The 27,376-nt window shown below is 45.7% G+C and overlaps 1 protein-coding gene across 3 annotated transcripts in view; it reads left to right on the top strand.

The window, feature by feature from the left end:
- The window catches only part of SYT17 (synaptotagmin 17), a 103,677-nt gene that overhangs the window by 72,018 nt on the left and 4,283 nt on the right, over window positions 1-27,376 (top strand). The window lies entirely within an intron of this gene.

Here is a 27,376-nt window from a genome sequence, read left to right as displayed (position 1 = left end):
CAACATCCACCAGGTGGTAGAACTTGGCTGGATCGTACACATCCATTATGGGTTACAATGACAGCCTTTGAAGACCAGGCCAGCTGCCAGGGCTCCTGATGGTTTTTATTCCACTTGAATGGCTGTTTAATGACTCTGGTGCCTTTGGATGGAACCTTGTTCCAGGCAGATCCCCATGGGGGACAACACTGGGGAGCTGAGGGTTTATCCAACCACATATGTGCCTGCAGGGTCTGGGCTACACAGGGGGTCCAGCAGAGGCCAGATTTCAGGCTTGCTTTGTGCCTCGGAAGTGGCAAGATGCAATTTTATGCTCAGAAGCCAAGGCCAGCACCTGGGTAGGTTCGAGATGAAGACTTAGGCAAGAAATCAATCAGAAACCAAGAGAATGCTTTCAGACATCCCTTCTATCCATCACCTCATTCCGACTTTCCCAACCCAGAGCTGCCAGTCAGCAGAATGCTTAACTTTTAAAATGCCAGGGCCTGGCCAGGTGCCATGGCTCATACCTATAATCCCAGCACTTTGGAAGGCCAGGGCAGGAGGATTGCTTGGGGCCAGGAGGAGTTCAAGACCAGTCTGGGCAACATAGAAAGACCCCCATCTCTGCAAAAGATAAATGAAAAAAAATCAGCTGGACATATGGTGACGTGTGGCTGTTGTCTCAGCTACTCAAGAGGTCAAAGTGGGAGGATCACTTGAGGCTGCAGTGAACTATAATCATACCACTGCACTCCAGCCTGGACAACAGAGCAATACCCTGTCCCAAAATTAATTAATTAATTAAACATTTAAAATAGATGTATGACAAACATTTAAAATGCCAGGGCCTGCAGGGTACAGCTTCTAGTGTCACCTGTCTGCCTACATTTTGAGGAAACGTGCTGTAGTGGATATAGCTTTGGCTTAGAAATAAGAAAACCAGACTCCCAGAGTTTAGTGCTGTATCATTTTGAGCAGAACCTTTTAATCTTTTCAGCCTCTGTTTTTCTTCTATCAGATGCATATAAAATCTATCTCAGGGTTTTTCATGCAGTATTTGATGATAATAATGGCAAACACTTAAATAGTGCTTCCTGTGTGCCAAGCACTGCTCCAAGTTTTTCAAATGAACTAACTCATTTAATCTGCATAGAACACTATGACATAGTGTTACAAGATCATTGAGGGTGTTGCTTTTCTGGCCAGAAACCACTGACTGGTGGTGCCTTTGTCCAAGTTTTGCTCGAACCCACTGGGTGCACTCATCCTGGCAGGCTGCACTCAGCTCATGCTACCAGGCTGGATCCCATGCCTCTGAAGAGACTGGAGCAGAGTAGCGAGGGTTATGTGAGCAGGCGAGCATTGGGTTCAGCCACTGTGCACAGTCAGGCACACCAGCTGCTGCAGTGGGGTGGGCAGTTCCAGGTGCCAGCATGGGTGCCAGCTCACTGTGAGGCTGTGGCTGGACCAGGCTCTCCACAAGCAGCTTCAATGGCTGGCACTGGGGAACACAGTGGTGCCCAGAAGCTTGGAGACGCCAGGAACCACAAGGCCCCAAAGGGGGAGTCACAGACCTGGCTTGGGGAGCTCCTGGGCCTGGGCCCTCTGAAGGGCTGCAGCTCTCCTCGCCTTCTTTCTTCTCTCCTTCTTGTTGCCTGTAACACGGCAAACAAGGGGTGTGTTTCAGCCCTGTTTGTGTTACAGCTCTTTTAGCCCTGCCATTTGGCAGGCCCTGAGTTCTTGTCCTGCATGCAGGAAGAACGAGGTGCGCAGACAAGTGGAGGCTGAGCAAGACGAAGAGGAGCAATACAACAGCTTATTGTTTATTGAGCAATACAACAGCTCAGAGGGGGCCCGTAACAGGTAGCTCCTCTCCATAGCCAGGGTGTCCCAACGAGTGTTCAGCTCTCAGCACAGAGGGTAGCTCCTCTCTGCTAGGCAGGTCATCCAAGTGTCCAGCTGTCAGCAAAGTGGGTAGTTCCTCTCTGCAGCTGGTCAGCCTGCAGTCTACCCATTGTCTCTTTGTCCTCTACCCTGAGTCTGGCTGAGTCCAGGGTTTTTATGGGCCTCAGAGGGGAGGAAGTATATGCTCATTGGTCCATGGGCAGCCATGGGCGGGCCGAGGGAAAAGCACCAGAAGTTCCTGCTCTGGTCCATGGGACTGGTGGCCTGGCCCCCAGGCTTCAGGCTCTCCCTGGTTTGAAGGTGGGGCTTCACCAGGGACCAGCCCCCTTCTGCCCAGAAGCCTGTCTCCTACTGCTCATGCCAGGCTGCTCAAGGCATTCAGACTGTTCATGTCAAGGGGCACCTGTAGGCCAGTGGTGGGCTCTCCTCAGCCCCTCCTCGGCCTCCCTCTCATGCTTGCTGGCACCCAAAGTCTGAAGGGGGCTGAGGCATCAGGGGCTTGCCATATCAGCACTGCCCCAAGCATGTGCACCCCTGGCCAGGCTGCCACAGCACCTAGGCTTCGTTCCAACTTTGCTCCAAGATAGGAGTGGGTGCCGAAAGCAGGAAGGAGCCAGGCTGCACAGGTGGGGTGGGGAGTTGCGGTGGGGAGGGAGGGGTACCTTCCTGGGTCCCCAAGAGTGCATGGATGCCTGAATCTGCAGCTGTGGCTGAGTGGCTGCAGCTACACCCAGGGAGCTCCCTCTGTGCCATTTTGGAGGAGGCAGGGCTCCTGCTTGTGATAGATCCCACCTGCTCTGTGGAGCATGCAGCCCTGGCCACACCTCCTGGTAGCCTGGGGCGGAAGCCCAGGTCCTCGCTGGGTCACTCTCTGCCCACTCCTCCATGCCTGACCGCACTGCTCTCCCGCTGGTGGGTGACTCAGCCCAGTCCCATTGCAGCAGCCCCTAGGGCAGCAGGCTCCAGTGGAGGTTCCTGGGGGCAGGCACTGAGGACCATCCACCTCCTTCCTGCACCCTCCCCATAGCTATGGCAGGGGCAGAGAGAGGTGATGCATGCCAGGGTCTGGAGTCACAGAGGCTCTGGTCCTGGGAGTGGGTCCCACCTGGTCATGCAAGGGTGGGGACAGCACAATTGGCTGCCTTGGGCATGTGGGGCACAGGGACGTGGGGCACAGGGAAATGGTTCACAGGGGTCCCACCACGACTGCTGCCACTCCTGCAGCCTCTCTCCTGCCACCACTGCCAGTTCCCCACACCTCCCCCACCCCCCACCACAGCCAGAGCAATGGCAGTGGCTGCTCCGGATGGCCCTTCACTGCCATCAATAGGAGTCATTATTGCCATCTTATGGATGAAGAAAGTGAGGCAACAATAGGGTGGGTAGTAGCTTACCTAGGATCCTGGAGCCAGGATTCAAACCCTGGTCATCTGGACTAGAATCTGAGCTCTCAGTTACTGAGTTATATGTCTTAAGTGTTTATCTAGCCCCTGCTTTGTTGAGGGCTACATTAGTTGCTGAAGAAACACAGAAAGACAGAAAAAATCCATTCTTTCATGACCTGGATGTTCTAATTGGGGTAAGATAAATGATAAATAAGCAAACAGCTGAATAATAGTGGAGTGAGCCAACAGAGAAGGCCTGGAAAATTACTCTAAAATTTGGTATATAAGCTGAGAAGGTCCAGCAGTGCAAGGATGGAGGAAAGGAGCAGTCTAGGCAGAGGGAATTGTGCAAAGGTCCCGGGGCAGGAATGAGCTTATTTTGTTCAAAGAAGAGAAAGAAAGCCAGAGTGTCCAAAACATAGTTAACACATGGAGTGAATTAGGCAATGAGATCTGAGCAATTAGCAGAGACTATAGCAAGGAACTTAGATGATACTTTTTTTAAAAATTTTTTAAATTTTTTTTTTTTTTTGAGATGGGGTCTCACTCTGTTGCCCAGGCTGGAGTGCAGTGGCACAATCTCAGCTCACTGCAGCGTCGACCTCTGTAGGCTCAAGTGATCCTCTCACCTCAGCCTCCTGAGTCGCTGGGACCATAGGTGTGTACCACTATGCCCGGCTAATTTTTGTACTTTTCTTTGTAGAGACAGGGTTTTGCCATGTTGCCCAGGCTGGTCTTGAACTCCTGGGCTCAAGCAATCTCCCCGTCTCGGCCTCCCAAAGTGCTAGGATTACAGATGTGAGCCTTAGATATAAGTGTTTATTGAGCATCCACAGTGTGCCTAAGGCTGATAGGCATGAAGGAAACAGAACTGAAGAAGAGATGTGGCTCCTGGCACCATGAAGGACTGGGTGAGATGACATGCATGCAGGGACTTAGCACACAGCAGATGCTCAGTGGGTGTAATTTTCTCTCTCTTCCTATTTGTGAGTTGACATGAAAACTGCTTCCCTGGGTTTCTGCCTCCCCCTGTGCCCTGCATTAAAGCAGGACGGAATGTAGTTGGCTTATCATGGAAATTATTTTTAGAAACAGCTGTAGGCAAGGGCATTATTCACCAAGCAAAACAAAGCAAACAGGTGGGTGAAGAGTCAGTAGAGCGGGCAGTGAGCAGAAGGCCTTCCCTTCTGTCTTCATGAGCACATGCCCTCCCTGGCCACAGGAGGCTCTTTGGGACCTGTTGTTCACTTCCTGGAGGATCTTGAGTGACAGAACTGGTCCAAGAACCGGGGGGAGTATCGGCTGATGTGACCGCCAAAGTTCTCCTTAGATGTCTGCTTTGGGATCTTATTCTGCTTAATTGTGTTGGGGCTGGAGAAGCGGAGGGGAGGCAGCCTTTGGATGATTTCTGGGTGGGTTCCTCTTGCATCCTTGTGCAAGGTCACCCTTGCCCTCTTGGTGGCCTCTCTGGTAAGGAGAAGCCAGAACACTTACGATATGCCTGGTCTGGCTGGGCATGGTGGCTCACACTTGGAATCCCAGCACTTTGGGAGTCCAAGGCAGGCGGATCACCTGAGGTTGGGAGTTTGAGACCAGCCGACCAGCCGACTAGCCTGACCAACATGGAGAAACCCCGTCTCTACTAAAAATACAAAATTAGCCGGGCCTGGTGCACATGCCTGTAGTCCCATCTACTTAGGAATCTGAGGCAGGAGAATCACTTGAACCCGGGAGGCGGAGGTTGTGGTGAGCTGAGATTGCACCATTGCACTCCAGCGTGGGCGACAAGAGCGGAAAAACTCCATCTCAAAAAAAAAAAAAGAAAAGAAAAAGGAAAGAAAGAAAGGTATGCCTGGACAACCTCGTGATAAAATAAGGGCCCTAGCCTCATTACAAGAAGTGCCTCTAAGACTCAATAAGTTTCTAAGGCACTTGAGGATTAGGGCAAGTCATACTTTTCCAAGTTATTAAGTGTGGTTTGGAAAAGAAGGCACAAAAGACATCATGGGAAGAGCTCCTAACTTGGACAAGGGGCAGGAATTTAGTGGTAGGCTTATAATAAAAATAGCCAACATTTATTAAAGTCTTATAATCCTCCAAGTGCTTGTCCCAAGTACTTTATAAGCACTGTCTCAATTGATCTCACAACAACCAAATGAGGTAGGTACTGGTGTTATCCCATTTTACAGAGAAGGAAACTGAAGCTCAGAGATCTCATATGACTCACTACAAAGCTAGAAGTCACTGTATCAGTTAAGGTATGGCTAGCTGCTGTAACAGATAAGCTGCCAAGGTCTTGTGGTTTGACACCATGGAAGTTATTTCTTTTCTTTTCTTTATTATTATTATTTTTTGAGACAGAGTCTTGCTCTGTCCCCCAGTCTGGAATGCAGTGGCACGATCTTAGCTCACTGCAGCCTTGAACTCCTGGGTTCAAGTGATCCTCCCACCTCCATCTCCTGAGTAGCTGGAACTACAGGTGTGTGCCACCGTGCCTGCCATTTAAAAAAAATTTTCGTAGAGATGGGGGTCTCACTATTTTGCGCAAGCTGGTCTTGAACTCCTGGCCTCAGGCAATTTTCTCCTCTCAGCCTCCCAAAGTGCTGGGAATACAGGCATGAGCCACCCAGCCCGGACCAGGATCTTATTTCTTTCTTGCACAAGGTCCTTCGAGGATCCTGTCCTGAGTGACCTTCCATGTGATGATTCAGTGGCCCAGGCGCCTTCCATCTCATGGCTCTGCCATCTTCTCTGGCCTTGGAGGGTTTCATCTCTAGCTGGTGGTTGGGGAGGAGAGAGAGTTGAGGACTGCACGGAAAGTTTTCATGGACCAAGCCTAGAAGTAATGTACATCACTTCCACTTCCAATTCCACTCATATTCTATTAACCGGAACTCTGCAGGAGAGGCTGGGAAATGTAGTCCAGCTACATGTTGAGGGACAGTAGTGAACAGGCTTTGCTGACCACACAGCCATCTCTGCTCAGACACTCAAGCAGGCAAATAGAAGAGCCAGTCCATGCCCTGAACATGCTTGCTCCACGACCTCCCGGAGCACGTGTGGCCTCTGAGTTTACGGTCAGGGTCAACAGTGGGGGAATCTCACGCCACTAAATTCCAGGCTGGCAAGAGCCTGGAAAACCTTTTGGCTGGAGAGCTCGGGTCACCTGCTGACTTATGAAAGCAGTTAAACCAGTGGTTCTCAACCTGGGGTGACATTGTCCCCTCATAGGACATTTGGCAATGTCTGGAGGCATTTTTATTGTCACAGCTCAGGGATGCTGCTGGCCTCTTGTCAGTAGTGGCCAGGGATACTGCTAGATATCCCACAGTGCACACACAGACCCTCACAACAGAAAATCATCCAGCCCCAAATACCTGTGGTACCAAAGTTAAGAGCCCCTGAGCTGGAATGATGGGATTCTGTGCGTCCTCTGAGGTTTTTGGGGTTGGGTGGTGATCTCCCCCAGGCGCTGAGAAGGGCAGGTTTGCATGGGCTCAGAGCCAGTCAGCACCTGTTCTGCACCGGTTTGAGGCTTGTTTACTCTCCTTATGGCATTTTAACCTCTCATCATTCCCAGTGGCTTCTTTTTAACTGCCTGAGTGTGAATAACTCAGAGCCAGAGCATGCTGAGTGAGTCCACGCTGATCTGTGCAGATTTTTCAAATGGCTTCCCTGTCTCCACCCATAAAAGCTTAGGCAAACAGAAATACCTTGCTCTGCAAACAAGCCCCGTCTCCCAGGTGGCAGGGGCTGGGCAGATGGACTGCAGCTCAGCCCAGCTTGAGAGGGTGCGAGGAGCCCTCTTGGGAAGATGAGCAGAACATGTCACCTCAATGTGGTGACGTGAAGGGGTTACATGGGAAGGAGCAGTACTGATGGCTTTTTAGTATTGCTATTACAAAGATATAATTTTTCCATACCTCATGTATATGTGTATATATAGATATGCATACTATTATTTAGATATAATTCATATATTATTTATTTATTTATTTATTTTGAGACAGAGTCTTACTCTGTCACCCAGGCTGGAGTGCAGTGGTGTGATCTCGGCTCACTGCAGCCTCTACCTCCCAGGTTCAAGAGATTCTCCTGCCTCAGCCTCCCAAGTAGCTGGGATTACAGGCACCTACCACCATGCCCAGCTAATTTTGTATTTTAGTAGAGACGAGGTTTCACCATGTTGGCCAGGCTGGTCTTGAACTCCTGACCTCAGGTGATCCACCCGCCTTGGCCTCCCAAAGTACATGGATTGCAGGCATGAACCACTGTATCTGTCCTAGAACCCATATGTTTTATATGTATATATTGTATGTACTATTTCTATAAATATTATTAGCCATCAATATATTAATAATGAATATTAATAAATTGATACCAATTAATATTTGCATATGAATATGTAAAATTGAATATCATTTATATTATTCAAATATCTAGAAACTACACACACTTATGGTGCAACCATAAATAGGGAGGAATAAAACAAAAAGTAAAAGTCCCTAATTTCCCCTACTTAGAGCTAACTACTTTAACATCTAGGCTGTTTCCAGGAATGTACGCACTAATGTGTGTATGTATATGTGTACATATGTGTGTGCATGGTATGTATACATGTGTGTGAGTGTATATGTGCACATCTGTGTATGTGTATGTCTATATCGCTACTCTCTTTTGTTAGCATCCAAAATATATATGCTTTTCTGCCACTTGCTCTTCTCACTTCATACATCTTAGACAGTTTTCCAAATTAGCATCTATTTATTCGTTTAACAAATATGCATGAGTTCCTCTTATGAGCCAGGCACTGCGGCTATGACAGTGAGCAAATTAGACAAAAATCCCGGGTTCAGCAGGCTAATGCTTTAATGTGGGAAGACAGGCAATAAAGAAAACAAATAACTGAATTTTGCAGTTGAAAGGTGATGTTAAATCCAAATGAGAAAACAGAAGCAGAGAAAGGGGGTCATGATGGATGGGGTGAGGGTGACAGTTATTAAAGGGTGGCCAGGGGGAAGGTGACTTTTGATCCTAGCCTTTCAGGAGATCAGAGATATGCCATGTGGATGTTTGTGGGAAGAGCATTCCAGCCAGAGGGAACAGCAGCACAAAGGCGCTGGCAGGAGAAACAGCAAAGACATCAAGTGATTGAGGTGGAGAAGTATAAAACCCTCTCATTATTATGGCCGCATGATATCTCATACAGTCGATTAGTTGAAGAGTAATCTATTTGGTAGGTCTTCTGTTGGGAAACATTGAGGTTAATCATTTTTTCTGTGCTTAGAAACATTGTTAGAGTGAGCATCCTCGCATATATCTCTGCTGATGTGTTCAAATGTACTGTGACCTAAATCCTAGCAGCGGGATGACTGGGTCAAAGCATGTATGTTGGTCAATTTTGATAGATATTGTCAGATTTGCAATTTTTTTTTTTTTTTAAATGGCACATCCTTGCCCCAAGCAAACCTCCTGCCCTGGCCTCCCGAAATGCTGCTGGGATTACAGGCGTGAGCCACAGCACCCAGCCAGTGGTACAATTTTTACTTTGTTGTGTCTTCTTGAAGCATCCAATTGAAACCGATGCCTTGGGCAAATGTTTTAGCTCAGGGAGGTCCCGACCCCTTGCCTCTCAAAAGATTCTTATAAGAATGACATAAGTAAGCTTTGAAAACTGTTAAGTTCTGAACAACCACGAGGTGACATGTTTTATCATCCCTCTTTACCTTTAAAAGCATCTTGATTTTAATTATGTAATAATCTCAGATTTGACTTTAGTCTTTATTTTACGGTTGGCATAGGCAAAGCAGTTCTATATTGGTCACTGCCTTCCAAAATCCAGTGTGTGGATTATTATTATTTTGCAATGAGTGAAAAGTGATAAATGGACTTCATCAAGATTGAAAACCTTTGCTCTTAAAAGACATAGTCAAGAAAATAAAAAGCCAAGCCACACACTGAGAGAAATTTTTGGCAAAGCATATATCCAACAAAGAGCCCATATCCAGAATATATAAAGAGCTCTTGTAACTCAATAAGACAGTCCACACCCCAATAAAAATGGGCAAAAGGTTTGAAAAGACACACTGCACAAAAAGGGAATACATGGATGGCAAAGAAGCGCACAAAAAGATTCTGCTCTTCATCACCCAACAGCAAATTAAAACCACAATACATTACCACTGCACACCCACTAGTACAGTTGAGTTTAAAAGATGGAAAACAGGAAGCGTTGGTGAGAATATGAAGCAACTGGAACTCTCATGCATTTTTGGTGGAATGCAAGATGCTACAGCCACTTTGAAAACAGTTATGAACGTGGCTTATAAGCGTAAATGTATATTTACCATCCAACCCATGAATTATTCTCCTAGGTTTTTACCCAAGAGAAATAAAAACATATGTCTACAAAAAAAGCCATGTATACAGATGTTCCCAGAAGCATTATTTGTAATCACCAAAAAAGTGGAAATAATCCAAATGTCCATCAACTGACGAAAGCATAAACAAATTGTGAGACATTCATACATTGGAATACTACTGGGCTGGGCATGGTGGCCCACGCCTGTAATCCCCACACTTTGGGAGGCTGAGGTGGATGAATCACTTGAGGTCAGGAGTTTGAGACCAGCCTGGCTAACATGGCGAAACCCCGTCACTATTAAAAATACAAAAAATAAGCTAGGCATGGTGGTGGGTGCCTGTAATCCCAGGTACTTCGGAGGCTGAGGCAGGAGAATCACTTGAATCCAGGAGGCAGAGGTTGCAGTGAGCTAAGATCGCACCGCTGGACTCCAGCCTGGGGGACAGAGCAAGATTGTCTCAAAAAAAAAAAAAGAATATTACTCAGCAGTGAAAAGAAAGGACATATTAGTACACATACACGTGGCTGAATCTCAAAACCATTATGCTAAGTGAATGCAAATGACTAAATACTGTATGAATCCATTTTTATGGATTTCTACTAAAGGCAAAACTGTGGTGAAAGAGGCCGGGCGCAGTGGCTCACGCCTGTAATCCCAGCACTTTGGGAGGCCAAGGCGGGTGGATCACGAGGTCAGGAGATTGAGACCATCCTGGCTAACGCGGTGAAACCCCGTCTCTACTAAAATTACAAAAAATTAGCCGGGCATGGTGGCAGGCGCCTGTAGTCCCAGCTCTTCGGGAGGCTGAGGCAGGAGAATGGTGTGAACCTGGGAGGCAGAGCTTGCAGTGAGCTGAGATCGCGCCACTGCACTCCAGCCTGGGCGACAGAGCGAGACTCCGTCTCAAAAATAAATAATAAATAAATAAACAAATAAACAAACAAATAAATAAACTATAGTGAAAGAAAGCAGCAGACAAGGTACTACTACCTGTGTCCAGCCAACTCAAGCCAGGGAGGGGATGTAGTAGAAAGGGACAAGAAGAAGGAACTTTCTTTGGGGAAAGAGCTATATCTTGATTATCGCTGGTGGTACTCACGCAATCACAGGCAGTGATTAAAATTCATCAAATTAGATACTTGGAAATGGATGGATTTTATTCTGTGTAAGTAAGACTTTAATAAGACCGTGGGGATATTTTTAAAAAATGAAACAAGTGGTTGTGGTTTTAATTTGCATTTTCTGATGACTATTGGTGTGGAACATCTTTCCAAGTGCTTTTCACCTGGAGGGTGGAAGGCATTAAAGGCAGGAGAGGGCTCTGAGCAGGATCCAGTGTGCTCATTGGTACAAAGGACCATTGAACCTTTGTTTGGTGTTTTGGGTGGACAAACTATGAAGATTCCAAACTCTTTGGTTCAGGCCCTGGTTGGTATTTCTGGCCATGCGTGGTCTGTTATTGGAGTCACTGGGATAACCTGGAGTCACTGGGGGCTCCATACTTTCATCCAGATCGTCTTGTCTTGCTCACTCCCTTGTCCCCAGCAGATTCACCAAGTCCTCTTCTTGCTCTAGGATCCAACAGCCTCATACCACCAGCCTGCGAACTGAGCAGTCACCCAGCTCATGGTATCAATCTTTGGATACCCTCACCTGGAAATGAATATTTCCATGGCAAAAAGAAGCAAGTACAGGCAATAAAAGTAGGACGATTGAGTTGTTTGTGTATCTGGTTGCTTTTATTTTAAAGGCTTTGGTTTAATATTTTATTAAAAAAATTTTTTAGGACTGAGCGCAGTGGCTCACGCCTGAAATCCCAGCACTTTGGGAGGCCGAGGCAGACAGATCACGAGGTCAGGAGATCGAGACCACGGTGAAACCCTCTCTCTACTAAAAATATGAAAAATTAGCCGGGCGTGGTGTTGGGCGGCTGTTCTCCCAGTTACTTGGGAGGCTGAGGCAGGAGACTGGCGTGAACCTGGCAGGCGGAGCTTGCAGTGAGCCGAGATCGCGCCACTGCACTCCAGCCTGGGCGACAGAGCGAGACTCTGTCTCAAAAAAAAAAAAAAGAAAGAAAATTTTTTTTTTAACATATTGAAAGAATTGTCCCATGAACACCCATATTCCTACCCATCAGATTCTGTAATGAACATTTTGCTGTTTGCTTCATCACACATCTGTCCAACTGCCTCTCTCAACTCATATTTTTATCAAGAATTTCAAAGTCAGTTGCTGATGTTACTCCCATTTCAATGTGGGGCAGGCTCTCGAGGTAATTTCAAAAAGATGTCTCAAACACGGTTTTGTGTGTGTGTGTGTGTGTGTCTGTGTGTGTGTGTGTGTGTGTGTTTGTTTGGAGACAGGGTCTCACTCTATTGCCCAGGCTGGAGACAGGAGAATCTCTTGAACCCGGGAGGCGGAGGTTGCAGTGAGCCGAAGTGGCGCCATTGTTCTCCAGCCCGGGCAACAGGAGGGAAACTCTGTCTCAAGAAGAAGAAGAAAAAAAGAATTGAAAGAGAGTCCAGAGGTGTTAGTCTAGGGCCAGGGTAGACACACTTTGTCTCTTTCTTCTTTTCTTTTCTTAAGAAGCAGGGTTTGCTTCATTGCCCAGGTTGGAGTGCAGTGAACATTTTGCTGTTTGCTTCATCACGCATCTATCCAACTCTCTCTCTCAACTCATATTTTTATCATGCATTTCAAAGTCAGTTACTAATGTTAATCCCATTTCAATGTGGGGCAGGCTCTTGAGGTAATTTCAAAAAGATGTCTCAAACATGGTTGTGTGTGTGTGTCTGTGTGTGTGTGTGTGTGTGTGTGGCTCACTGCAGCCTCAACCTCCCAGACTCAAGCGATCCTTCCCAAATAGCTGGGACTCCACGGGCATGCCACTGCATCCAGCTAATTTTTAATTCTTTTTTGTAAAGGTCTTGCTATTTTCTCAGGGCTAGTCCTGAATTCCTGGGCTCAAGTGATCCTCTTGCCTCAGCCTCCCACAGTGCTGGGATTATAGGCGTGAGCCACCGTGCCTGGCCCCATTAGTTTTTTTTTAAGGTGACTTTTTGTCGAAGTCCAACACACATACAGAAAGGTGCACCAATTCATGAATTTATACAAAATTAACACTCCCATGTGACAGCTACTCAGATTAAGAACCAGAAACATTCTCAGATATTCCCTCATAGGCCATGCCAGTTACTTCCCCCTCCCCCAGGGCAGCCACCATCCTGACCTTTCCTGCCATACATTCATTTTGCCTCTTTTTGACCTTTATGTAAATGGGATCACACCCCTCCTTTCATTCAGCATTATCTTCGTGAAATTTGTGTCATTGTGTGTAGCTGTCATTTTTCTATTCACATTTTGGGGATAATAGTATTTCAGAGTGTCACTGTACCACAACTTACCTATCCATTCTAGTAACAGGGTGATTTTTAAAACATGCTAGAATTTGCCCATCAAAGCAAGTGGCATTTCTTTCAGAGCATAAGTTGGGATGCCACATTTGCCAAGAGCTGAGGTTAGGAATTGGCACTTACTCAGAAAAGGTCATCAGGACCCGAATTCAAATCCTGTTCTACCACTGGACCACAGGGTGGGTCCCAGGTGGGCCTCCTCCTGTCACTGGGACTTGACACCTTGTCTTGCACGAGGATTCCAGACACATCCCACATTGACCCACAGTGTAGGTCAAGGAATAGACTCTGCTGGGGAGTAAGGAAAAGGCCTATAGGACAGGCACTGGTAAGAAAGGAAGAGGTTTGAATTCCCTCTCCGTAACCACCATCCTTTGGAGAGCTGCTGCAGGTCTGTGGTGCGCGTCTGAGTTCTAGGGCCAGGACTTTGTGCCCACCATCCCACCATTTTATAGCGCAAGTGTGAGCAGGCAGCCTTGTCAGTGGGGGCAGGTGGGTTAGCACTGGTGACCAGAGATCTCAGGGCCCATGGGAAATGACAGCTTCCTCTTCCCAGGGGAGGAAGCCCCCAGGGTGGGAGGAAAGCTGGTCCCAGACAGTTCGTGGTCCAGATGTTTCACCTAAGCTCCCAGAGACTCTTTTGGACAATTCTGCTCATTGTACTTACACCCTGAGCCTCCGTCAATTTGTCTGGAAAATGGGAGCAACTCACAAGCTTGTTCCTAGGCTGCTGTGAGGGAGGAATGGGATTGTGCATACACAGGGCCACAGGGCCTCTACATGTGGCCTACTGCTCTTTAAGGGATGTTATCGCTATTCAAAACACGTTTGAGCTGAGTGCAGTGGCTCACACCTGTAATCCCAGCACTTTGGGAGGCCAAGGCAGGTGGATCATTTGAGGTCAGGAGTTTGAGAGCAGCCTGGCTTACATGGCAAAACCCCATCTCTACTAAAAATACAAAAATTAGCTGGATGTGCTCGCTTGAACCCAGGAGGTGGAAGTTGCAGCGAGTTGAGATTGTGCCACTGCACTCCAGCCTGGGCAACGGAGCAAGACCGTCTCAAAACAAAACAAAACAAAAAACCCATGTTTGAGACATCTTTTTGAAATTACCTCGAGAGCCTGCCACACATTGAAATAAAACATAAATGTGGCAGAATTCTTCATCCTTTGAAATGAAACATATATGTTTTTGTTTGTTTGTTTGTTTGTTTTGTTTTGAGACAGGGTCTCACTCTGTCGCCCAGGCTGGAGTGCAGTGGCGCCATCTTGGCTCACCGCAACCTCTGCCTCCCAGGCTCAAGCAATTCTCCCACCTCAGCCTCCCAAGTTGCGGGGACTACAGGTGCACACAACCACGCCCGGCTAATTTTTGTATTTTTAGTAGAGACAGGGTTTCACCAGGCTGGTCTTGAACTCTTGAGGTCAAGCGATCCACCCGCCTTGGCCTCCCAAAGTGCTGGGATTCCAGGAGTGAGCCACCGTGTCTGGCTGATACATGTATTGTTATTATTTTTTTAAATAACATGAGGTCGTGGAAAGCTGAATGGTTCATCTATATTAAGCTCAGCAGCACCTTTAAAAAATTAGAAATGAAGCATCATGCTAAAGAAATGAGATTGATTTCTTTGGGTGTTTTGAAAAGGATTCTTGCAAACTTAATGTTTGCATGAGGCACTTACACTAAGCCAGTGAATCTCAAACCTGGCTACACGTTAGGGTCACTGGGAAAACTTTAAAAAGCTGGGATGGACGTTTGGGTGCCACCTCCAGAGACTGTCAACTGGCCAGCAAGATCCCCTCCCCCACCACTATAGTCTAAAGAGCTCCCTAGATGGTTATGTGTAGTCCTGCTTTAAACTCCAACGTGCATCACAATCACTCAGAGATTTGTTAAAACAGACTGCTGAGGCCGGGCGCGGTGGCTCAAGCCTGTAATCCCAGCACTTTGGGAGGCCGAGACGGGCGGATCACGAGGTCAGGAGATCGAGACCATCCTGGCTAACACAGTGAAACCCCGTCTCTACAAAAAATACAAAAAAAAAAACAAAAAAAAAACTAGCCGGGCGAGATGGCGGGCGCCTGTAGTCCCAGCTACTCCGGAGGCTGAGGCAGGAGAATGGCGTAAAACCCGGGAGGCGGAGCTTGCAGTGAGCTGAGATCCGGCCACTGCACTCCAGCCTGGGCGACAGACCAAGACTCCGTCTCAGAAAAAAAAAAAAACAGACTGCTGAGACTCTGCCCAAGAGTTTCTGATTTGGTATAGCAGAGTGGGCTTGAGAATTCGCATTTCTAACAGGTTTCCAGGCGATGCTGCTACTGCTGGCGTGGAGACCACACTTCGGGAACCACTGCTTTAGACAGACCAGAGGTCAGCAAACTACAGCCCACTCCCTGATTTTGTAAATAAAGTTTTATTGGAATACAGCCATGTGCATTAATCAACATACTGTTTGTGGCTGCTTTCTGCTAGTGTAGCAAAGTTGAATGCTTCCAATAGAGGCCATAGGTGGCCCTCAAAACCTACAATATTTACTGTCTGACCCTTTATAGAAAAAGTGTGCTGGCCTGGTGTGGTGGCTCATGCTTGTAATCCCAAGACTTTAGGAGGCCGAGGTGGGAAGATAGCATGAGCTCAGGAGTTCAAGATAAGCCTGGGCAACAAAGTGAGATCCTGAATCTACCAAAAAAAAAATTTTTTTTAATAGTTTTTAATTAGCCAGGTGTGGTTGTATGTGCCTGTAGTCCCAGCTCCTTGGGAGGCTGAGGCAGGCAGGTCCCAGAAAGAAGATGAGAGCAAGAAGAACTTTAACAACTTAGTCCCATCCCAGAGACTGGGACCTCTAGATTGAGCCTGGGAGTTGGAGATTTGCATTGAGTTATGATCATGTCACTGCACTCCAGCCTGGGCAGTGGAGCAAGACCCTGCTTCTTTTTATTTATTTATTTATTTGTTTGTTTATTTATTCATTCATTCATTTATTTTTATTATATTTTATGTTCTAGGGTACATGTGCACAGTGTGTAGGTTTGTTACATATGTATACAGGTGCCATGTTGGTGTGCTGTACCCACCAACTTGTCATTTACATTAGGTATATCTCCTAATGCTATCCCTCCCCCCTCCCCCCACCCTATGACAGGCCCTGGTGTGTGATATTCCCCTTTATATGTCCAAGCAATCTCATTGTTCAATTCCCACCTATGAGTGAGAACATGCGGTGTTTGGTTTTCTGTTCTTGCGATAGTTTGCTGAGAATGATGGTTTCCAGCTGCATCCATGTCCCTACAAAGGACACGAACTCATCCTTTTTTATGGCTGCATAGTATTCCATGGTGTATATGTGCCACATTTTCTTAATCCAGTCTGGACCCTGCTTCTTAAGAAAAGAAAAGAAAGAGAAAAAGTGTGTCTACCCCAGTCCTAGAGTAACACCTCTGGACTCCCCTTTTTTTTTTTTTTTTTCTTCTTCTTCTTGAGACAGAGTTTCACTCTTGTTGCCCAGGCTGGAGTACAGTGGCGCGATCTTGGCTCACTGCAACCTCTGCCTCCTGGGTTCAAGAGATCCTCCTGTCTCAGCCTCCCAAGTAACTAGGATGACAGGCGCCCACCACCATGCCTGGCTAATTTTTTGTATTTTTAGTAGAGATGAGGTTTCACCATGTTGGCCAGGCTGGTCTTAAACTCCTGACCTCAGGTGATCCATCTGCCTTGGCCTCCCAAAGTGGTGGGATTACAAGGGTGAACCACCATGCCCAACCCTCTTTCAATTCTTTATTTGTTCTTCCCAGGGAAGAAGTGACTTACATAATTGAGAACATCATGAGTGTGCATCTAGAGGTCCCAGTCTTGGTGGGATGGGACTAAGTTGTTAAAGTCTTCTTGCTCCCCTCATCTTTCTGGGAAATGCCTGCCCACCATAGGCACCATCCTCTGAACTCCCTCAGTGAGCCTGCAGGGACAAAACCTGCACAGTTATGATCAGAGAGTTTTAAATCAAGAAGAGGAAATAGGATCAGGCCCCTTTCTTCAACCCAGCTAAGCCACCGGTCAACTCATGTTTTCATTCTGCATCTAACCTGACTGCACATGAGATCCACTTGGGGAGCATTTGAAAACCGCTGCCACACAGGTCCCCCAAACCAATCAACAGAATCTCTTGGGGGTAAAGCTGGGCCCTGAGGGGGGAAGGTCTGATTTATCATCCCCGAAAGACGAAATGAAATTGGAAGATAACAACATAACATTCTAATGATGTCACCACACTTGCTCGGGTGCTCATGGTGAACCTGGAATTTGATTCCAGACCTTCTCTGCAAGCCTTACCTCATCCCCAAAGCTCATGACATAGATGAAATATTGTAACTAGCTTGCAGATAGTTTGCAGTGTACATTTCATGACACAGATGAAATATTGTAACTAGCTCTGTAGACAGTTTGCAGTGTACATTTCCCCCCAAGCAATGCCAGCATCTCTGAAACAAATGTAGAGAGGACCCCTAGTCAGATGTATATATTTTGGTTGTTCATGTCAAAACAAGCACATTGCTTTATAGTGACACCTTTAAGTGCTTCCTTCTAGTCGGTGTGATTCACACGTTAATCTGAAAGTGATTCTTCAACCCATATGTCATCTTCAGTGCAGGCTCCACGTGGCTCGGTCTCCACACTGAGGCATAAAGAAAGGGGTTCCACAGCCCCAAAGGAATTTTAAAAGAAATTTCAACCTTGACTTTCAGCTCTTGAGGAAGGAGAAAGAGATCTCATTCATAAGCCAAAGCAACATTTCTCAGAGGTTTCTCCTCCACTCCCCCGTTTCTCTCACCTTAAATTTGCTCTAAATTTTTTTCTATGCTGAGCTCCCAAGCTCTGTCTAGTTCAGTGGAGGTGACTTTGCTCCCACCCGCTCCTGAGTCTCCCAGCTCCTTAACCCTGTGGATCTGCCATAGTCTTTTGAGTCTCCATGGCTTTCCTTTGGTTGGGAGAGGGGAGGCTTCGGTTTTAATGAAGGGAACTCCCCTCCTTGCTGCTTTCCCCTTAAGGCAGAGGTTTTCTACCTCCACACTTCTATTGATATTTGGGGCCGGATTGCTATTCACTGTAGGGCCTGTCCTGTGCTTTGTAGAACGGTGAGCAGCATCCCTGAGATCTACCCACTAGAGGCCAGCAGCACCCCTCCTTCCAAGACATGACAATAAAAAACGCCTCCAGATTATGCGGCAAAATTGGCCCCTGTTGAAAACAACGGCATTAAAAAATTCAGGCCGGGCACAGTGGCTCACACCTGTAATCCAACACTTTGGAAGGCTGAAGAGAGTAAGATTGCTTGAAGCCAGGAGTCCAAGATCAGCCTGGACAACATAGCGAGACCCCATGTCTAAAAAAAAAAATTAATTAGCTGGGCGTGGTGAGGTGCCCCTGTAGTTCCAGCTACTCAGGAACCTGAGCCAGGAGGATCACTTTAGCCCAGGAGGTTGAGGCTGCAGTGAGCTATAATCATGCCACGCCACTGCACTCCACTGCACTCTGTTAAAATAAAAATTAAATAATTCGTTCTAAGCCGATATTGCCTGCGGACCAGGTCAAAGAGGGCTTCTACCTTGGGCCTCATGCTGTAAATGGGAGGAGAAAAAAAATTCATGGAGTGAGGAGTCCAGGCATCAGGGAGCCCACATCTTCCTTTCTAGATCATTTGCAAATACTGGGATCCCAGAATTTCCCACCCAAACAGCCCAAGCCTATTTCCAGAGCCTGCTCAGGACTGGGCTAGGTCCGTCCTCAGGACGATGCACTGCACTGTCAGTGTGTGCCCTCTAGGCTCAAGGAAATAATAAAATAGCAGTAATAATAGTACAAACCTCATAGATTTGTGGTGTGGATTAAATTTGTGTATGAAATCCATAAGACAGGGCTGGTCTCTGGTAAGCACTACAGAACTGTTGGGTACTATAATTGTATTTTTCATATCAGGAGTATTTAACATAGGACGTCTTCCTTCCTTATCTGCTGCTTGACCGAACAGGCGCCACTCATTCAAAAGTCGGAGCCAATCCTGACTGTGCTGGACCCTAGAGAGATGGCGAGAAGGGCCCCAACATGGGGCCTTTATGAGGATTTTTATGGGACTTTCCAGGGCCATTCTGACTGTTAGCCTTTTCCCTTATATGCTGGTTGAGGTTTTAACCCCTCTTCAAACACACACGCACATACCATGGATCTCTATTACCCAATCTGGCCCTTGTCACATGGGAGGGTCAAGGGAAGTAGGAAATGGGTGAGACTATTATTATTATTATTGTTATTGTTATTATTATTTGAGGCAGAGTCTTACTCTTTCGACCAGGCTGGAGTGCAGTGGCGTGATCATGCCTCATTGCAACCTCCACCTTCCGGGCTCAAGCAGTCCTCCCACCTCAGCCTCCCAAGTAGCTGGGACCACAGGCGTGCACCAACATGCCCAGCTACTTTTAAAATTTTTTTATAGAGAAAGAGTCTCACTGTGTTGCCCAGGCTGGTCTTGAATTCCTGGGCTCAAACAATCCTCCCATGTTGACCTCTGAAAGTGCTGGGATTACAGGCATAAGCCACTGTGTTCGGCCTCTTCTTTTTGAGATAAAGGAAGAAATTATGTTGAACTTTGAGTTTCAATTTCTACTGTGCCTCATGCTGGCTGGGTGGCTTTGGACACTCAACCTCTTAACTTCCCCGAGCCTACAATTCCCCATCTGCAAAATGGCAATAAAAATAGGGCTGTGATATGGATTTAAGTTTAAAAAAGAAAAACAATAACATATATAAAGTGCTTTTCTCAGTTCCTAGTACACAGACCTCAGGATTTGCCATTACTCATTTTTTTATTATTATAATAAAGTTAACTGAATCGTCATTATGACTGTTGGAAGGAAAAACATGAAAAAAAATTCTGTCCCAGCAGCTGCTGTGAATCATGAAGTGAGCCAGAAAAGCTTGAAAAACATCACCCTTCAGTCATGGATGAAACTTCTTAGAACGCATGAAATGTCATAGCTAAAAAAGAACTCAAAATCTATGTATACCCGCCCATTGTATAAAGGGGGAAACTGAGGCCCGGGGAAGGGATATGATGTACCTTGTTTAAAAAAAAAGAAAACCTGAAAAAGCTTCTAGGTTTCTGAAAGAAGAAAAAACAAAGACAGTGCTCTCGTGAGAAGAGGTTTTGCAAAAGTTGAAAAGAGAATGAGGACCACCTGTGTTGGAGTGTTTCAGCGCTGCCCTGTAGGAAGAAGGAAAAGGGGGAAGAAACAGGCCCATGTAGACTGTGTTATGTCTCCCCCAACACTTAAGATAACTCATGAACAACCTGATGATGAATTGTGGGTACCCCTTGATGATGAGGAAGTAGGCAGGACTAGTAAACAGTCCAGGGTGGGTCTTGCTGGCTTTGTGCATTTTTTCCTTTCAGAAATAGGGGAACATCTTAACCTAGCATCAAAGAGGTAGATCACAGGGCACAGTGATGAGGTTTTGGGGTGCCAGCCATAATCTGGGGGTGTCCCTGCACTGTGCGGTCAGACTCAGAGTTGCATATATGGGAGCAGTGAGAGCCGAGGGCGCAGATGAGAGTCCTTCATTACCTTGTGAACCAAATGCAAAATGAGAAGCTGTTGAGTCTGCTCCCATCGGTAAAGATGTTTTTTTTTTCCTTTTAATTTGTAGTGTTTATTACACCCACATTCTAAGTCATCCAGCTTCCCTTCCAGAACCGTCTGCCTTGGCAAACTAAATTAGCGACCAAAGAATTTAGCTCCTGTGGTAAAGAACAAATTCGTTTTTACAGCAAATATCAACAGGTAAAAGCCTCAACTTGTCCCTGACTCATTCAGGCTACTTAGGTTTTGACTGGCGCTGATCTCTCTTCACCCTCTAGACCTCACTCTCCTCAGCTGTAAAATGAGCCAGTGAAAGCAACTGCCTTAAAGCACTTCTAAAATGTGGGAGGTTGGGGGCGGGAAGGGTGGCAGTTGTATCCCCAGGGTACATCTGGCAATGTCTGGAGATACTTTTGGCAGTCACAAGGGAGATAGAGGAGGCCAGGCATGGTGGCTCATGCCTGTAACCCCAGCACATCAGGAGGCTGAGGCAGGCGAATCACCTGAGGTCAGGTGTTCGAAACCAGCCTGTCCAACATGGTGAAACCCTGTCTCTACTAAAAAAATACAAAAATTAGCCAGGCATGATGGTGCATATCTGTAGTCCCAGCTACTCAGGAGGCTGAGGCAGGAAAATCGCTTGAACCCGGGAGGCAGAGGTTGCAGTGAGCCAAGATCACACCACTGCACTCCAGCCTGGGCAATAGAGCAAGACTCTGTCTCAAAAATAAAATAAAATAAGAAACAGGGGAGATGGAGGAATTGCTACTGATATTTAGCGTGGGATGATAGGTGCTACCAAACATTTTAGAGTGCTCAGGACAGCACCGCACAACACAGAATGATCTGGCCCATAATGTCAGCAGTATCAAGGGTGAGAAACCCTGCTCTGGAGGCTTGATGTGATGATTAAATGAGTCAATCCACTGACGTGCTTAGCCCTGGCCCTAACACACAGTAGGTGCTTAATAAACTGATCTTTATCCCAGGCTCCTTCAAAGCCTGACCTTTGAGCCCTGGTGGGTCCCTCCACCACACTTTTGTTTCCTGGTTGTGTTTCCCCAACTTGAACTGCTGTGGTCCGGTGGAAATAGATATGTTGATAACTCTTTACAGGTAAGTTGTGTCTCAAATTCCTAAAAGTGGAATAGGCAGGGTGTGTCCATGCATTGTCTGAGGAAGGGAACTGGACTTCCAGGTACTTGCCTGTCCCCAGAGGGTAGCCTTAGGATGCTGAAGATTCAGCAAAATCTGAATAGAAAACATTACAGCAAGGTACTGTGCAAGGTGTCACTCTATAATCATTGGGAGAGAACTAAAAGCAGTTTGTGAGAGTAGTTTCCACTAACTGATCACTTCCCCCTTAAGCTTTAAACGAGGCTTAACATTTTTAACTGTGTATGATACCAAAATTCCCATACTTCCTTTGGTCCATTCAGCAGAACTTTCTAATGGATTCATGATCATAATTATGAAAATAAATGATCACACTGAGCATAGCCCCCAGCCCTGTGAAGGAGGAAAATGTTATTTGCCTCTTCACCAAATGGTTTCATTCTATTGTAGTTTTTTCAGTTCTTGTGTCTATCTGGTACTCACAATCCACTATATTAAGTTACTCCAGATGGGAAAACCAGATGACTGAGTTAATTTGAATTATGTCTAAATCCATGAGCATTAAATAGGTTCTTAGAGAAAGCCCCCCTTCATGGATTTTGTGCATAGACTTGTGACATCAATTCTGACTGTTTTGATGGTTTTTTTTTTTTTTTTTTTTTTTTTTGCTACACTCCAGATTGTACAGGTTGTTGAGAAATTGCTTTCAGATGACTAGGGTACACTTAGAGTGTGTGCATTTTGTAAACCAAAAAGTATCTGAGACAAGTCGCAATCAGTTTAGGAGTTTATTTTGCCAAGGCTAAGGACCTGTGCATGAAACAGCCTCAGGAGGTCCTGAGAACATGTGTCCAAGGTGGTCAGGCTACAGCTTGGTTTTGTACATTTTAGGGAGACATAAGACATCAATCAATACATGTAAGAGGTACGTTGGTTCAGTCCAGAAAGATGGGACAGCTGGAAGCAGGGACTGGGGAGTGTGTGGGGTGACTTCCAGGTCTTAGGTGGATTCAAAGACTGGCAACTGGTTATTATCTAAAGACCTGAAATCAATGTCTAAATTACAATAAAGGGTTGTAGACACCCAGGTTTTATCATGCAGATAAAGACTCTAGGTAGCAGGCTTCAGAGAGAATAGATTGTAAATGTTTCTTATCAGACTTAAAGAGTCTCTTCTGGTTGGGCGCAATGGCTCACATCTGTAATCCCGGCACTTTGAGAGGCCAGCACGGGAAGATCACTTGAGTTCAGGAGTTAGAGACCAGCCTGAGCAACATGGTGAAACCCCATCTCTACCGAAAGTACCCCCCCCAAAAAAAAAATCCAGGCATAGTGGTGTGCACCTGTGGTCCCAGTTACTTGGGAAGCTGAGGTAGAAGGATCACTTGAGCCTGGGAGGCAGAGGTTGCAGTGACCTGAGATCATGCCACCACACCTGGGTAACAGAGTGAGACCTTGTCTCAAAAAATAAAAAAAAGAAAAGAAAAGAAAAAAAGAAGAATTAGTTCTATCAGTCTTAAGATCTGTCTTGATGTTAATGGTGGCATGTCTGACTTCCCCTTCCCATCACAGCCTGAACTACCTTTTCAGGTCACCTTTGGAATGCTCTTGGCCAAGAGGAGAGGTCCATTCAGATGGTTAGGGAGCTTAGAATTGTATTTTTGGCTTACAATATCCAGAAATACATTAGTGACTACATTAAAAGGAGTCCCCCATAACCATCAGTAGGAATATTTGGTGGCAGTACTTTACAACAAAATTTTTAGTTATGGATATTTCTAAAGAGAAGGAATTTAGGAATGTGGTTATAAGGAATTGGTTTCATTCACAGGTTATTAAATACTGCAGATTTTATCACCAATTAGCTATGTGACTTGGTTTCCTTACCTATAACATGGAGAGGGCTGGGTTATCTGACCCACTGTCCCTAAGCCCCTTTCTAGATTCTGCATGTTTAGTCTTTAACAAAGAAATCGGTAGAAACAGGGTCTTGCTATGTTGCCCAAGCTGGTCTCAAACTCTTGGGTTCAAGCGATCCTCCCACCTTGACCTTCCAAAGTGCTGGAATTACAGGTGTGAACCTGGCCCCTGACACGTCTACTTTTAATTCTCTATTTTCTCCAACACACTTCTTAGAATTTACAGTGATGGCAATCTTGATATTCTCCCAGGCAACCTTTCTAATAGAAGTCATGACTTATCTTCAGCTTCACTTTATTATAATTTGCATTTAAATTTTTTTAAAGACTGTTAAGATTGCCGTAACTTTACCAAGTGATTTGCAAGTTCCAGTGCCTGCTAATTAACTCAGATGGTCATGGCAGGAACTGCCTTGCATCAGAAAGGCTGAATCACTCAAGCGCTCCCATCTTTCAAGGGCCAAGTGATTCACCAGCCAAGTTACTCTACAAATTGGGATGAGGAGCATAGGATATTAGACTTCCTTTTAGTTTTCATCCCTTCTGGTGACTTAGATGTGGATTCTCTAATGGTGACTTATTTTTCCTTTGTTTTCTTTCCAAAGTAATATGTACTTGTTGTAAGAAGTTCAAACTGTACATACTTATATGATACAGAAAGTGGAAATTTTCCTCTATTTCCCCCTTCCCAGAGAGAGCCACTCTGAACGGTGGTGAACATCCAGATATTGTTTTCTTTATGTATATTAGCATTCTTTTTAACAAAAAGATTGTGCTTACATATACTGTTTCGTAATGTGCTTTTGTCTCCTAGCAATATGTCTTGGAGATTCTTCCATTTCATATACATAAGTCTGTCTCATTTTTAATGGCAACATGGATTTCCGTGATGTTATTACTTCAGAAGTTACTTAATTTGTTTCCTCCAGTCTTATTCTAAGTAACTCCCAAAGACAAACTTAATGACTTGAGCTCAAGTAGGCTACTAGGAGGTAACCTCAGGAAGCTTGAATAAGGGAATGGCAAATGAGACAGGAAAAGGAGGAAAACGAATCAAGGACGTTTGACGAGTGGATATCTGCAGTATGGGGGTCTTCAAAATCACCCTCAGGTTCAATGATTCACCACAGAACTTGGAACCATGCTCATGGTTACAGTTTATTACAGAAAGAGCATTCAGATTAAAATCAGCAAAGTGAAAGATTGCTGCTATGGTCTGAATGTTTTGTTCCCCGCAAACTCTTACGTTGGATCCCAATCCCCATGTGGGAGGTGATTAGACCATGAAGGCTCTGCCCTCATGAATGTGGTTGGTGCCCTTATAAGAGAAACCCAAGAGAACTGCCTTGCTGCTTCTATTGCATGAGAAGGCACCACCTGTGAAGGAGAGCAAGCCTTCACCAGACACTGAATCTGCTGGGACCTTGATCTTGGACTTCTTAGCTTCTGGAAACATTAGGAAATCAATTCCTGTTGTTTATAAGCCTCCCTGTTTATGGTAATTTGTTATAGCAGCCCAGCAGACTAAGAAAGGGGAAAGAGTCCTTTTTGTCACAGGAAAGAGTCCAAGAGAGACCAGGTGCGAGCTTCCAGTTGTTCTCCTCAATATGAGGAGCGCCTGATTCTCCTTGCAAGGATGTGTGACAACAGACTCAGGGTATTGCCACCCAAGGAAGCTCACCTGAGCGTTGCTTTCCAGCATAGTTAGAGGAGGTCGGTCATATAGTCATGGCTGACTATCTGGGTAGCTGAGCCTAGTCTCCAGCTCCTGCAGAGGTCAAGCTAATGTTGAGTGGTCCAAGGTCCTCACCATAAATCACAGTTAGCATAGACAAGCTGGCGTGGCTCAGGCAGGAAGCTGCAGGTGCTTGAGGTAGGACACTATCCACAGAAAACATGAGTAGCCTCCAAGGTGGGCTGAGGGGTAGGCAGGGCACCACCAGCCCCAGCTACACTCCCTCAGGGACAGTCTTGCCATTTCCAGTTTTTCTTTCTTATAAACAATGCCCTGGTGCAGGGGTCAGCAAACTTTTTTATAAGGAGCCAGATAGTCTTTTTTTTTTTTTTTTTTTTTAATCCCCTTTTGGCAGTTTTTTTTTTCATTGACATAAAATTCACATAACTTAAAACTCACCCTTTTGGTGTATATGATTCAGTGTTTTTTAGTATATTTTCAAGGTTGTGCAACCAACACCACTATCTAATTCCAGAACATTTTTATCACCCCCAAAAGGAGCTCTGTGCCAATTAGCTATCACTCCCCATTCCCTCTTTCCTCTATCCTTGATAACCACTAATGGTAATTTCTGTATCTAAAGATCTGCCTATTCTGGACATTTCATATAAATGGATCATAATGTATGACCTTAAAAACTTGGTACATACGCCAGCCATGTTGGCTCGTGCCTATAATCCCAGTATTTTGGAAGGTTGAGGTGGGCGGATCACCTGAGGACAGGAGTTCGAGACCACACTGGTCAATGTGGCAAAACCCCATCTCTTCCAAAAAATACAAAAATTAGCTGGGTGTGGTGATGGGCGCCTGTAATCCCAGCTACTTGGGAGTCTGAGGCAGGAGAATCACTTGAACCCAGGAGGCGGAGGTTGCAGTGAGCCAAGATCGTGCCAATGCACCCCAGCCTGGGTGACAAGAGTGAAATTCCGACTCAAAAAGAAAAGAAAAAAAAAGACTTGTACATAAATGTTTACAGTAGCCTTATCCATAATAATAGTCAAAAGGTAGAAACAACCCAAATATTCATCATCTGATGAATAGATAAGCAAAACATGGCATATCCATACAACGGAATGTTAGCTGGCCTTAAAAAGTAATACTACAACATGGATGAACCAGACAGATAGCAGATATGTGAGGCTTTGAGGGCCACATGGCCTCCAAATTATTCAGCTGCTGTGGTCGATCTGAATAGTTGTCCCCCACCCTGCCAAATTTATATGTTGAAATACTAACCCACAAAGTGATGGCATTAGGAGGTGGGACCTTTGGGAGATGATTAGGTCATGAAGGTTGGAGCCCTCATAATTGGGATTAGTGCCCTTATAAAAGATGCCCCAGAGAACTAGTCTGTCCCTTCCACCATGTGGGGACTCAGTGAGAAGATACCACCTATGAAGAAGCAGCTTCTCACCAGACACCGAATTTGCTAGTGTCTTGATCTTGAACTTCCCAGCCTCCAGAACTGTGAGCAATAAGTTTTTGTTGTTTATAAGCTACCCAGTTTATGGCATTTTGTTACAGCAGCCTGAATGGACTAAGACATCAACTCTGCCCTTTTTGCACAAAAGCAGCATTATGTAAACAAATGGGTTTCACTGTGTTCCAATAAAACTTTATTTACAAAAACAGGTAGTAGTCTACATTTGACTTGGAGGCTCTAGTTTGCCTACTCCTGCTATATAAAATATCCTTGTACGTGTATTTTTGTCCAGTTGTGCAGAAAATTCTATGGGATCAATTCCTAGAAGTGAAATACTGAGTCATGAGTTATGATGTATTTATTTTGAACAGATGTTGTGAACCACCCCAAAATTTGATCCAACTTGCTTTTCCACCAGCAGCACATGAGAGTACTTAAGACTGAGATTTCCCGGCCGGGCGCGGTGGCTCAAGCCTGTAATCCCAGCACTTTGGGAGGCCGAG

Source organism: Rhinopithecus bieti, unplaced genomic scaffold, assembly GCF_001698545.2.
Source record: "Rhinopithecus bieti isolate Rb0 unplaced genomic scaffold, ASM169854v2 scaffold_9209, whole genome shotgun sequence".
Taxonomy (NCBI): Eukaryota; Metazoa; Chordata; class Mammalia; order Primates; family Cercopithecidae; genus Rhinopithecus; species Rhinopithecus bieti.
Note: the sequence above shows the minus strand (reverse complement) of the source record. Positions and strands in the feature narration are given on the sequence as shown.